Below are 13,177 nucleotides of genomic sequence, written 5' to 3' on the forward strand. Positions count from 1 at the left end.
TTAAAACAACACTATGCAACAGTTTGCTGCATTTTTAGGTATGTTTTTCATTTTCATTTTTAAATTCATTTTTAAGGTATATGGTAATATGAAGGTTTTTAGTGAATATTGTTGTTTAAAAATTGCAATTTTTTTTTACAAAATGAAAATTACAAAATAAAATCTATTTTGTGCCTTTGTATTTTCAAATTTAAAATGTTGAAAGTTGAATGAAGTGATAATAAATGAAATTTTTGTGACAATTTTTTGTCTTCATTTGTATGTAATTATTATTGTAATTAAATTACAATATTAAAATGAATGCTGTGCGGCACGGTGGTGTAGTGGTTAGCGCTGTCGCCTCACAGCAAGAAGGTCCTGGGTTCGAGCCCCGGGGCCAGCGAGGGCCTTTCTGTGCGGAGTTTGCATGTTCTCCCCGTGTCCGCGTGGGTTTCCTCCGGGTGCTCCGGTTTCCCCCACAGTCCAAAGACATGCAGGTTAGGTTAACTGGTGACTCTAAATTGACTGTAGGTGTGAATGTGAGTGTGAATGGTTGTCTGTGTCTATGTGTCAGCCCTGTGATGACCTGGCGACTTGTCCAGGGTGTACCCTGCCTTTCGCCCATAGTCAGCTGGGATAGGCTCCAGCTTGCCTGCAACCCTGTAGAAGGATAAAGCGGCTAGAGATAATGAGATGAGATGAGAAAATGAATGCTGCAATTTGCTGTGATAAAAAATACAGTACTCTTATTGTGACAACAGTTACAGTACTGTAATAATTACAGTATTTTATAGTTTATCTGATTAACTTCACAGTAAGCATACTGTGGAAGGTACCGTACTACAGTAACTTACCAGCTAATTGCTGCCAGAAAGTGACTGTATATTTCACGGTCTTCTTTAACAATGTAATGTTGAACATTTTCAGTGTGAACCCTATGATATTTCAACATCTTGGTCATATTCAACTATCTGAAATTCGGGTCTTGAAAATTTAGGCAAAAACAATTCAGATAAAAATTCACATTACAAAAAGTTCAAGCATTTGAAAGTTCTTTTTTTGAACAAGGTCTTTTTTTATTAATAATTCAAAATTACAGCAAAAAGAAGAACGTACAGGGACCATCCCAGAGTTTACCACACATCATGAGCATGACTAAATGCAAATCAAATAGAGACTGTCGCACCCATCCCTTGACATCCATCCATCCATCCATTATCTGTAGCCGCTTTATCCTGTCCTACAGGGTCACAGGCAAGCTGGAGCCTATCCCAGCTGACTACGGGCGAAAGGCGGGGTACACCCTGGACAAGTCGCCAGGTCATCACAGGGCTGACACATAGACACAGACAACCATTCACACTCACATTCACACCTACGGTCAATTTAGAGTCACCAGTTAACCTAACCTGCATGTCTTTGGACTGTGGGGGAAACCGGAGCACCCAGAGGAAACTCACGCGGACACGGGGAGAACATGCAAACTCCACACAGAAAGGCCCTCGCTGGCCGCTGGGCTCGAACCCGGACCTTCCTGGGTTCGAGCCCCACCTCTTGACATACCAAAAAAAAAAAAACAGACCAGTCCATTGCAAATAGATGCATATGTAGGAGAACACTGTGTGCCTTATGAGAGTTTTTCAGCTTCCATATTTGCCACAAAAGTCAGGAATGGTTGCCATGTAGAAAAGAAGCAACAGATCTTCTCTAGTTGTAAGTAATACATAACGTTCTTAATCCAATGTTCATAAGTTGGAGGTGAAGAGTCTTTCCATTTACACAAGATGAGCCTCCTGGCCAGGAGGGAGCAGAAAGCAACAATGCCAGTTTGGTCCCTGCTTAAGTTGACATCCTGAGGGGTTACTCCAAATATCGCCATGGACACAGATGGGGTGACTGATCGGCCACAAATTTTTGAAAAAGTTTCAAATATCAGACATTTGGAAATTCAAGGAATGAAAAATATATGGTACCAGTCAAAAGTCTGGACACATTGTGCTAACCTACTGTGTGAGTTTCAATGAACTAAAACTTTTAAGGCAACTCAGTTACTCACTTTTTTTTCACTTAAAACAACAAATCATTTTTGCACTGTATAAATTACGATAAGACAGAATAACATTTAATTATTTCACTTGTCAAGTTAGTTTTTGCAATTCAGTAAAAAAAAATTACTTAAGTAAATGAATGTAAATGTTTTTGCTGCATCACTTTCTGATTTTGAAGCAGATTTTCTTTTCACGTCTCTTGTGCAGGTGTGTTTGAGTTCAAGTGCAGACTGTATCTGTTCAGTGTCATGTATGCGATACTACTTGTAAAACATGTGCTGTATTTCTGCACCATTTCTGTCTTACTGTGGAAGAGAAATGCAGCAATTCAGTCCTGATTAGTTCATCAAACAAACAACACAAGACCACAAATCCACCAGCAGTCAAATGTTGTTTAACACTGTAACACTGACACCACCATGCTGCCCTGCCTGATATTTTATCAACAGATTTTTCTCTGTAGGGGCGGTACGGTGGTGTAGTGGTTAGCACTGTCGCCTCACAGCAAGAAGGTCCTGGGTTTGAGCCCAGCGGCCGGCAAGGGTCTTTCTGTGTGGATTTCCTCCGGGTGCTCCGGTTTCCCCCACAGTCCAAAGACATGCAGGTTAGGCTAATTGGTGGCTCTAAATTGACCGTAGGTGTGAATGTGAGTGTGAATGGTTGTTTGTCTCTATGTATCAGCCCTGCAATGACCTGGCGACTTGTCCAGGGTGTACCCCGCCTCTCACCCATCATCAGCTGGGATTGGCTCCAGCTTGCCTGCGACCCTGTACAGGATAATGGATGGATGGATGGATTTTCCTCTGTATTGTTTTTCTTTTGAATATATGTAATGTCTTTTAAATCTCATTTGCCTGTATACTTATCTGTGCTACAATATTTTGTGTATTGCTTTGTAATTCTTCTTCTTTTTTTACATTAGGCATGTATTATGATTATATTTTCTGTCTAGAAAATATCATTTTACATAACATTTTTTTTGTTCGAAAAGTCATTTTGGAAATTGATTTTTTTCACTGACTCAGTAATGCAGAACTCATAAAATGAACATCGAAGACAAAATTTGTTTCTGGAAAAAATGAGGGTGCCTAATACTTTTGCACAGTGCTTTAAATGCACAGATAGAATCAGGGGCAGTTCTGAGAAACTGCGTGATATTCACCACTGAACTATTTCCATCAACTGTCTGACGTTAAACAGATTTATTATTACATATGCTATATTAAGACCAGCTTCGAACTGCTTTTAAGTGCAAAGTGAAAAATATGTATGAACAACTAAACTATGACACAGAACTGTTACAGACTTCACATGTTCACATTTGACAGTCTATTTTTTTTGAAGATCATCAAATTTATTTTGTGAATTTCTTTACTTCTGCCCATTGTAGCAATTCTATCGCTTGCTATCCATATGCCATGCCTCCATTTATGTATTTACACACATTAAATAAAATTATTATATAGATCTGGCTTTCCAAAACCAAGCACAGCCTCAGCAGCCTTCTTTTTCCTGATCAGGTCTGGAGTGTTTTTCAAATGCAATAAAGCACAAAGATTGTTTCTGTGAAGATACTCAGTCGTCCAGGTACATAGTAATCTGTGGTTGGTAGAAGAGAGCAACTGGACTTGCTTGAAAAGTCTTGAAGACGTTTAGCCTCTCGTCCGAAAGGCATCATCAGTTCTGTCTGTCTAATAGGGAGTATCAAGTATTTATCCTCTCATGGATCATAATAGAATCCGAATCAGAATGCTGATGGCTTCTTCAAGACTTTTCAAGCAAGTCCAGTTGCTCTCTTCTACCAACCACAGATTACTATGTACCTGGACGACTGAGTATCTTCACAGATATGTTTCTACACACTTTGGGATGAGTTCCCTTCGACTGGTGCGGGAGTATGAGAGGACCTCCAGAAAACTGGCGGACATCTTAGCCAGAGAGGATCGTTCATTTTTGTCAGCCTGGAACGACCATCACTGAACAGAGGTGGGTGTCTATGACATCTATCAGCCACCTTCAATGCAGCCATCAGCATTCTGATTTGGATTCTATTATGATCCATGAGAGGATAAATACTTGATACTCCCTATTAGACAGACAGAACTGAGGATGCCTTTCGGACGAGAGGCGAAACGTCTTCAAGACTTTTCAAGCAAGTCCAGTTGCTCTCTTCTACCAACCACACAAAGATTGTTGTAAGATGGTATAAGGTGTGTGTTATTTTGAACATTGACACTGCCCACATAAAGTTTAGGGATGCCTAATTTTTAAACAAAAATTAACTTTTTTTTTTTTAAATTGTATGAGTCAAGATGATTTATTTGGACAGCACTTTTAACAATAGACATTGTTACAAAGCAACTTTACAGAAAAATAAAGATTTTTAAAATACAAACTCATAGCTTTATTCCAAATACATTTATTCATAATGAGCAAGCTTGAGGTGATGGCGGAAAAGAAAAACTCCCTGAGAAAGAAACCTTGAGAGGACCTGGACTCAAAGGGAACCCATCCTCATTAGGCATTATAACATCCATTATCTGTAGCCGCTTTATCCTGTTCTACAGGGTCGCAGGCAAGCTGGATCCTATCCCAGCTGACTACGGGCGAAAGGCGGGGTACACCCTGGACAAGTCGCCAGGTCATCACAGGGCTGACACATAGACACAGACAACCATTCACACTCACATTCACACCTACGGTCAATTTAGAGTCACCAGTTAACCTAACCTGCATGTCTTTGGACTGTGGAGGAAACCGGAGCACCCAGAGGAAACCCATGCGGACACGGGGAGAACATGCAAACTCCACACAGAAAGGCCCTCGCCGGCCGCTGGGCTCGAACCCAGGACCTTCTTGCTGTGAGGTGATAGTGCTAACCACTACACCACCGTGCCGCCCCTGCATGATAACCGATAACATGATTATAAGTAACTAATGATATTAAAGTAAAACTCTGTTTTGTACAGTGAAGATTTGATTCAGCTGGCAACTGTTTGGGAATTCATTCTCTCTCTCTCTCTCTCTCTCTCTCCCATGTGTGTGTGTGTGCGCGTGCGAAGGGGATAGTGTGGTGAGTTGCATGCAGTGCAGCTGAGTGTGTTTACCAGAAATAAACCACATGCAGCAGCTTGAATGCAGTGTGCTGAGCTGATAAGCAATTTGCTTCTGCAGGACGTGTGTGATTTGCCGAGCCTCTGTGTTGTGGCGTCACTGAGAACAAAAATAATCCTGTGTCTCTGTGTAGCCTTGCAACATGCATCTTGATAAAAATTTTAAAAACATTTCCATTTATTTTTATTTTTTATTAATATTGTTAATATACACTGGAACTAAAACACACAGAAGGTGTGTGGAGTCAGTGTAGCTGACTACCAAAAGTAAGGGCTTGTTATTTTGTAAAATGTATTTGGATCTGAATAAAAATATTCATAATACTGTACAAAAGTATTAGGCATATATAAATATATGCCCTAAAGCAAAGATGCCTTCAAAAATAGTGAAATTAAACATTTATACTTTAAAGAATCTCTTAAATAGAGCAGTATACATTAATAAACCAAACATTGTCACTATTTAGTGTCGATATTTGCTTTTTATAAATGCATCAGTAGTCTCAGATACATTTTGTGCAGTTTTATAAAGAAATTGATTAATAAGGTTTCTAAGCATCTTGGAGAATCGGCTACAGTTCTTCTGAGGACTCTGAGATGCTTCTATAAAACCTGACAGACTTCATTATGCTGTTTTTGTCTGAAAATTGGTCTGTTAAATAATATGTTGCTTTCTTTACTGACTTTTTTTTGGGGGGGCCAGGTGACCTGCCCGAACTGATAATCGCATCATCAGTTTTTCTTTGGCTAATCGGACACAAGGTATGCTTTCACACTTGCCAGAGCAGTTGGGGGTTAGGTCCCTTACTCAAGGCCACTTCAGCCAGTCCTGCTGGTCCAGGGAATCAAACCAACAAACTTTTTTTTTTTCATCCCAAAGCTGTTTCACTGACCATTAGGCCATGGCTTTCCTTCTAACTTACAAACATTTTTCTGTTACATAACATTTTTTTGTTCGAAAAGTCATTTTAGAATTTTTTTTCACTGACTCAGTAATGCAGAACTCATAAAATGAACATCGAAGACAAAATTTGTTTCCGGAAAAAATGAGGGTGCCTAAAACTTTTGCACAGTGCTTTAAATGCACAGATAGAATCAGGGGCAGTTCTGAGAAACTGCGTGATATTCACCACTGAACTATTTCCATCAACTGTCTGACGTTAAACAGATTTATTATTACATATGCTATATTAAGACCAGCTTCGAACTGCTTTTAAGTGCAAAGTGAAAAATATGTATGAACAACTAAACTATGACACAGAACTCTACAACCCTCTTATGGTAATCACTCTGAATGTGATATTTTAGGACTTGTGTGCACTAATGATACACACACTTAGGATGAATTTAAACTCTCAAATTATAAGTATTGTTCCATTTGCTGATGTAAAAATGTTTGTTTCTGATATTATCACAGATTTTTATACTGATGTTTTGTGACTGATGGACCCCCCCCCCCCCCCCACACACACACACACAAGCCACAAATCAGAACACAGTGTCCATAAAAAAAAAGAATTGAATAAGGAGACAATGTTTGTTTGAGTTAAGTATAACGTGCATTGACAGGTTGACAAAGTTTCCCCCATATATATACATAATGTTTATCAAGAGAAGAGAGAATTTCAGTACCCGTTAAAAATTTGGACGCACCTTCTAATTCAATATTTTTTCTTTATTTTTATTAATTAAAAGTCACTTCATGTCTACAGTTGTGGAATCGGGCTATTTACTGTATTTTTATTATTTACGGTTTACTGTTTGAGCTCAAACACATTAAAAAGGCAAGAAATTGCACTAATAAACTTTTGATGAAGCACACCCATTAATTGAAAAGTGTTCCAGGTGATTACCTCATGAAGGTGGTTAAGATAATGTCAATAGTGTACAGTACAATAGTCAAAATACAGAAAAACCTACAAATGAGTAGGTATGTCCAAATTTTTACTGGTACTGTAGTTCAGTTGTACTTTTGTCTGTTATTATTATTATTATTATTATTATTATTAGTCTTCTGTCCCTTCTGCTTTTATTCTAGGCAGACCTTCAGGGCCTGAGCATCCCCAGGACCCCTGAACCTACCTACACACTTGTATCATTGTTTTTATAATACAGATTTATTTTCTTATTTGTTTGTTTTTTGTTAAATGCACTGTGGAAGCAAATAGCGGTTGAGTGCCAGTTTGTGAATGGAGAGCGAGGCTAAGGAAGGTGAGTGGCAAAACGATCACACCAGTGCTTAATTAATGTGGTTTTTTTTTTTTGTGTGTGTGTGTGTGTTTGAATGGCAAGTTGATAAAGTGCTGAGAGGAGAAAAGAGGCCGAGCTCTGACCAGAGTGTTGATATAAGTGTGATATATATATATATATATATATATATATATATATATATATATCCTCCTGGGAACCAGGAAAAAAATGTGTCTCTCAATTTCTCTTTTGTTGTAATTTCCTTACTAGGAATTTCCCAGCAACCCTCCTAGTCACATGGTATATCACTGGAAAGCCCAGGATGTACAGGTACTCTTTACAACACACCAGGATTCAAGTGAATAGCTTGAAAGAGTAAGAGGGTGTGCACGTAAAACAAATGTCAACTATAGAGGACACAAGTCTATGGGTCGGTTCTCAGGAGGATATATATATATATATATATATATATGACAAGTGTTGCTGAAAAGCAATTTTTTTTGCACATTAAAAAAGAGAGTGATACAAAAAAAAACCACACACACACACACACACACACACAAAAACGCCTGTCCTTGTGTTTCAGTGCCCACCCCAATCAGGGAAATATTACATGCACTTTTTTGGACCATTGTATTTTGACCATTTTATTGCATCTTCCATAGTTTGCCTGAACTTCAATCACCATCGGCCTGTAATTTTTAATTTTCTGACATGATTTATCATGTTACAAGTTGCTGGAATCCGATTTGTCCCCATTTTCTTTACTTCATAGATATTAACATTGGTAAATTTAAAAATATATGCCTACCAAATGAAAAAAAAAAATCCCCGGTTTTCAATTCAGAAATCTGGTTGCTAGATTTCTCAATTGTGACACATTGTACAATAAAGTTATATACTATCCTATACTGTTATTGCACCATACAATGTAAGTATTAATCTGTGCAGTAGAGGAAGAGCACAGCACAACATGTGACGTTTGTCTGTGAAGGTTCTCAGTCATCCAGGTCACTGTAAACCGTAAGTGCTAAAGAAGGCAACTGGACTTGCTTAAAATCCTTGGCGAAGTTCCACCTCTCATCCGAAAGACTTCTTCAGTTCTTCAGCCTTTTGGATGAGAGGTGAAACATCGTCAAGGATTTCAAGCAAGTCCAGTTGCCTTCTTTAGCACCTGTGGAGCACAACATATGGTACAACATGATTTTTTTTTTTTTTTTTTGCCAGAGAGGGCAAAATTCCAAAATCTCCTATCCAGTAACTGCAGTCTACTTTTAATGCATGTTATGAGCATTAAACTGCAGCAAGTTGTTTCATTTTATTTCAGCTTTGTGTAAGGTTTATTCTATAAATTCTTTCCTATATTCTTTAGTGTTACTCTAAACTAATTATTTATGAGTAACATTTAACTCTATCATAATCACATAACTACAAATTCTGAATAATTAAAATCTCATATTTTATTGTACTTGAAGATTTTATCTTTGATATGTTATCAAAGAAAGGATTCAAACAAATAAAACTACAAAATCTGTACCTAATTGAAACAAATATGGGTGAGATGCATTGACAAACATTTCCCATAAAATAGGCCATAAAAATGAAATAGTTTCTATGTGTTATATCTGTACAAAGAAACTGAAATAAATTTGTGGTCAAATGTTTAGCTGTTTTGAACAATGGCTGACCAATTATAAACATATAATATTGTGGCAGTTGATTGTGGTTATTATTACCAGCATTACAGGTCATAATATATGTTTTTTAACTCTGAATTTTTGGTGTATAAAGGGAACTGAATCAGTTGCCACACATCAACCTATTTTCTCTGAACAGTTAAATATATATTTACAGCTAATATCAATATACATGAATGACAATTGGTTTATATATATAAATTTATATATAAACACACACACACACACACACACACACACACAAATATATATATATATATATATATATATATATATATATATATATATATATATATATATATATATATAAATTTGTGAATACATTTGTTAATATACTTTTTTGCTCTTCTAACTGCGAAAAGGTTTGGACACTTAGGGTATTTTTCAAATCTGGAAAACTACTTTCAATTTCAATGTAATTTCTTATTAAACTATGCTTTCCTTTAATTTTTCTTTATTTGTGAATATTTGAATGACAATTTTCATTTTTCACTTAGCTTTAAAAAAAGCTTTTTGTTTTATTCTCTGTCATTTTGTTACCTTATCTTTTTTTCCGTGGTTTTAGATTTATTTACAGGTTGTTTTTTTTTTTTTTGGTTTATTGTAGGCTTTATACTGAAAAAGATGCAATGTATGTAGTTGACATTTCATCAGTTTGGTAGTCTGAATAACTAAATAACTATAAATAAATAAATAAATAAATAAGCATGCATACATACATACACATTAAAATATGCTTTTGACAGTGACAATCGGCCAAGATCCAGAAATTCTAGTATTGCATGTTGCACTCAGAAGCAAATTATATAAAATATTTTTAAACAGTCTCTTCAACAATTTTTAGATTTTGAATCTTTAGATTAGATTAGTACGGATACTAGCTTTATCTGTAATTTATCAATTAATTACAAATATTGAATAGGATAAAACGCAAGCCTGATTTTTGTCATTTTGTCTGATGATTAGATATTACCATAGCTTTGCAAAAATGTCTCAAAAATATTTCTGAAGTATCATAAAAATACCCTCACTTACCTTTTACATAATATGTTGTGCCTGAACCAAAGACTTTCTTGGATCCAGCAGTGTATTTTTCAAATGATCCCCAAAAAATTATTTTAAAGTTTGATATTGATTTTGTATTGCTGGGAATAGCATAAGTATGAATTTTAAATAAAAAATATTTAGATGTAGATCAGAACAGAAGCAGGCAAACCAAGCACAAATGAAGATAGTTGAGCAAGTCTATTGTGATCCTACCACTAGGTGCTGAAATAGATGTAATTCACTCATTAAAAGATAAACTACAATGAAAAGCATATCGGCCATGTAAAAGGTCTAAACTATAGATATTAATACAACTTTTCACTTATGATTTAACCCTAATCCTTGTTTTTTTTTCCCCAACTGGAGCACATCAGTGCAGCCAAATATTTAGAAGATTATTTGTCACTTATTATGGGCGGCATGGTGGTGTAGTGGTTAGCGCTGTCACCTCACAGCAAGAAGGTCCTGGGTTTGAGCCCAGTGACCAACGAGGGCCTTGCTGTGTGGAGTTTGCATGTTCTCCCCGTGTCCGCGTGGGTTTCCTCCGGGTGCTCCGGTTTCCCCCACAGTCCAAAGACATGCAGGTTAGGTTAACTGGTGACTCTAAATTGACTGTAGGTGTGAATGTGAGTGTGAATGGTTGTCTGTGTCTATGTGTCAGCCCTGCGATGACCTGGCGACTTGTCCAGGGTGTACCCCGCCTTTCACCCATAGTCAGCTGGGATAGGCTCCAGCTTGCCTGCGACCCTGTAAGACAGGATAAGCGGCTACAGATAATGGGAATACAGATTGTCACTTATTCATTACAGCACAGTGAAATTGGGGTCGCATTGAAGGGTGTTCAGGCTCGAACGCTGGACCTTTTAACTTGTAAACCAGAGCCTTTAACTGTGAAGACACCACTGCCCTTAATTTCCACTATTAGCATTAGGGGTGGAAATTCACATCTATGGGTCATTCCTGAATCAATAACCACTAAATCATTGTAACGTTAGAACTATAACAGCAGAAAGCCAAACTAACAGTATTTACTTTATATGTCATGTCTATTTTAAGGCCTAATTCTAAAATCACATTCAAAGTTTTTGGGTGTGGCCAAAACACAGATGGACATTTCATGAGCAATTCAATAATTGTGCTACAAAAAGTCAGGCAGAAGTCAAAAGCAGAAAACAGGTTCAACAGTCCTTGTGCTTGAATCTGTCAAACAAAGAAATGAGAAAACAAAGCAGAGCAGAAAACACAATTTTGTAATGTATTTACAGTATGTATTTAAAACACAAGCAAGATTTTAGTGATTAGACAGTTGAACAAAACAGGGGAGAGGGAAAAATGAAAACAAGGAGGTGATATGATATTATTATACGTGATATATACATCCTAAAGTCACCATATCTAAGATGTAGCTACAGAATTTATTAATTCAGCAACAGCTATCAAAAGCTGGAGAAGAGAAGGATGCATTGAGCAGACATGCTTTGGGTGCACAATTGTCTAATATGTAAACATTTGGAGGGACACTTTCAAAAAAAACTACTTTGATCAGAGTAAATGTATTGAATATTACTCAGACATAGACATACAGACATACCGTATGTGTGATACCTGTGTAAATCCTTTACATGGTCAAATGTAGATTTTTTTTCTTTTTCTTTCTTCACGATACATAGTTTGAAACCTATATGTTTTTCAAATTGAAAAGCATTTCTCTTTTACATTTAAACCAGAGGGTGTTAGGACTAGGACTGTTTTGGCCTCTAGAGGCCGCTGTTATTTCCTTTTCATGTCGTGTTTATTTTGGCCTCTAGAGGCCGCCACTGTTCCTGTGTCTTGTGTTTGTGTTAATTGCCTAATTATCTTCACCTGTGTCCTTAATTAGTTTGTCTATTTATACCCCTGAGTTCAGTCCTCTTGTCACGGAGTCTTTGTGCTGTTATGTTTATCTCCAGTTTCCTTTGTACTGTGTTTTTTGATCTTCTTAGCTTTTGTATTTTTGCACTTTGCTTTTCTTTTGGATTATACTCTTTGGTTTTTTTTTTTTTTTGTCTTTTGTTTTGCCCTGTATATAGTGTATATAGTTTAAATAAACCTTTTGATTCTTTTTCTACTTCCGCCTCACGCCTCTGCATTTGAGTCATCCCCCTGGTGGCCTAGTGGGGGTTTGCTGGATTATCACACCAACGAACCAGGTTCGAATCCCAGCAAAACCCTAACAGAAAGACTCCGTCATGACCGACTCAGCAGAGGCTGCTTCAACTGTCTACCCGGCCAACCTTCAGGGAATTATGGCAGCTTTGACACGCTTCGGAGCAACCATGGACGCTCATGGACGTACGCTCACCAGCCAACGTGAGGCCCTCGCTCGCCACGAGGAACTGCTTCAGCAAATTGGGAAAACCCTGGCACAGCTGACATCTCTGCCTGCATCTCCTGCTCCTGATCCAGTTCCTGCTCCTGATCCAGCTCCCACTCCTGCTCCAGTGCCTCCTGCAATGCTGCCTTCTTCACCTCGCGAACCCAGCCTTCCTGCACCACAGAGGTATGACGGCAAGCACAGTGAGTGCCGAGAGTTCCTTACCCAGTGTCAACTCACCTTTGAGCTTCAGCCTACCACCTACACTACGGATCGCCGCAAGATTGCCTTTGTGATCACCTTATTAGCTGGTAAGGCGCGAGCCTGGGCTACTGCTATCTGGCAAAGACAGGGACCTGAGTGCTTTGATTTCCAGCTGTTTTCTGAAGAGATGCTTCGGGTCTTCGATCAGGCAGACATCAGTACCGACGCAGCCCGAAAGCTCATGTCCATCCGGCAAGGAGGAAGCGTCGCAGATTACGCCATCTCGTTCCGAACACTCGCAGCAGTAAGTGGATGGAACGAGACTGCCCTGGTGTCAGCCTTCCACCATGGTCTGTCTGACCCCATCAAGGACGGTCTGGCCTCTATTGGATGCCCAAGTGACCTCGAAACCCTCATCTCACATGCTATTCGTCTGGACAACAGGATGAGAGAACGCCACCAAGCCTTGAGCCCCCCCAGCCTCCCTACCTCTACCTGGAGACCGTCTACCTCCTTCAGTGACTGTCCAGAACCCATGCAAGTGGG

The 13,177-nt window shown here is 38.3% G+C and overlaps 1 pseudogene; it reads right to left on the reverse strand.

The window, feature by feature from the left end:
* LOC132884958 (uncharacterized) overlaps window positions 1-10,495 on the reverse strand; it is a 78,551-nt pseudogene extending 68,056 nt beyond the window's left edge.
* Window positions 10,496-13,177: the final 2,682 nt, after the last annotated feature.

This window comes from Neoarius graeffei, chromosome 1 (genome assembly GCF_027579695.1).
Source record: "Neoarius graeffei isolate fNeoGra1 chromosome 1, fNeoGra1.pri, whole genome shotgun sequence".
In the NCBI taxonomy this organism is placed as follows: domain Eukaryota; kingdom Metazoa; phylum Chordata; class Actinopteri; order Siluriformes; family Ariidae; genus Neoarius; species Neoarius graeffei.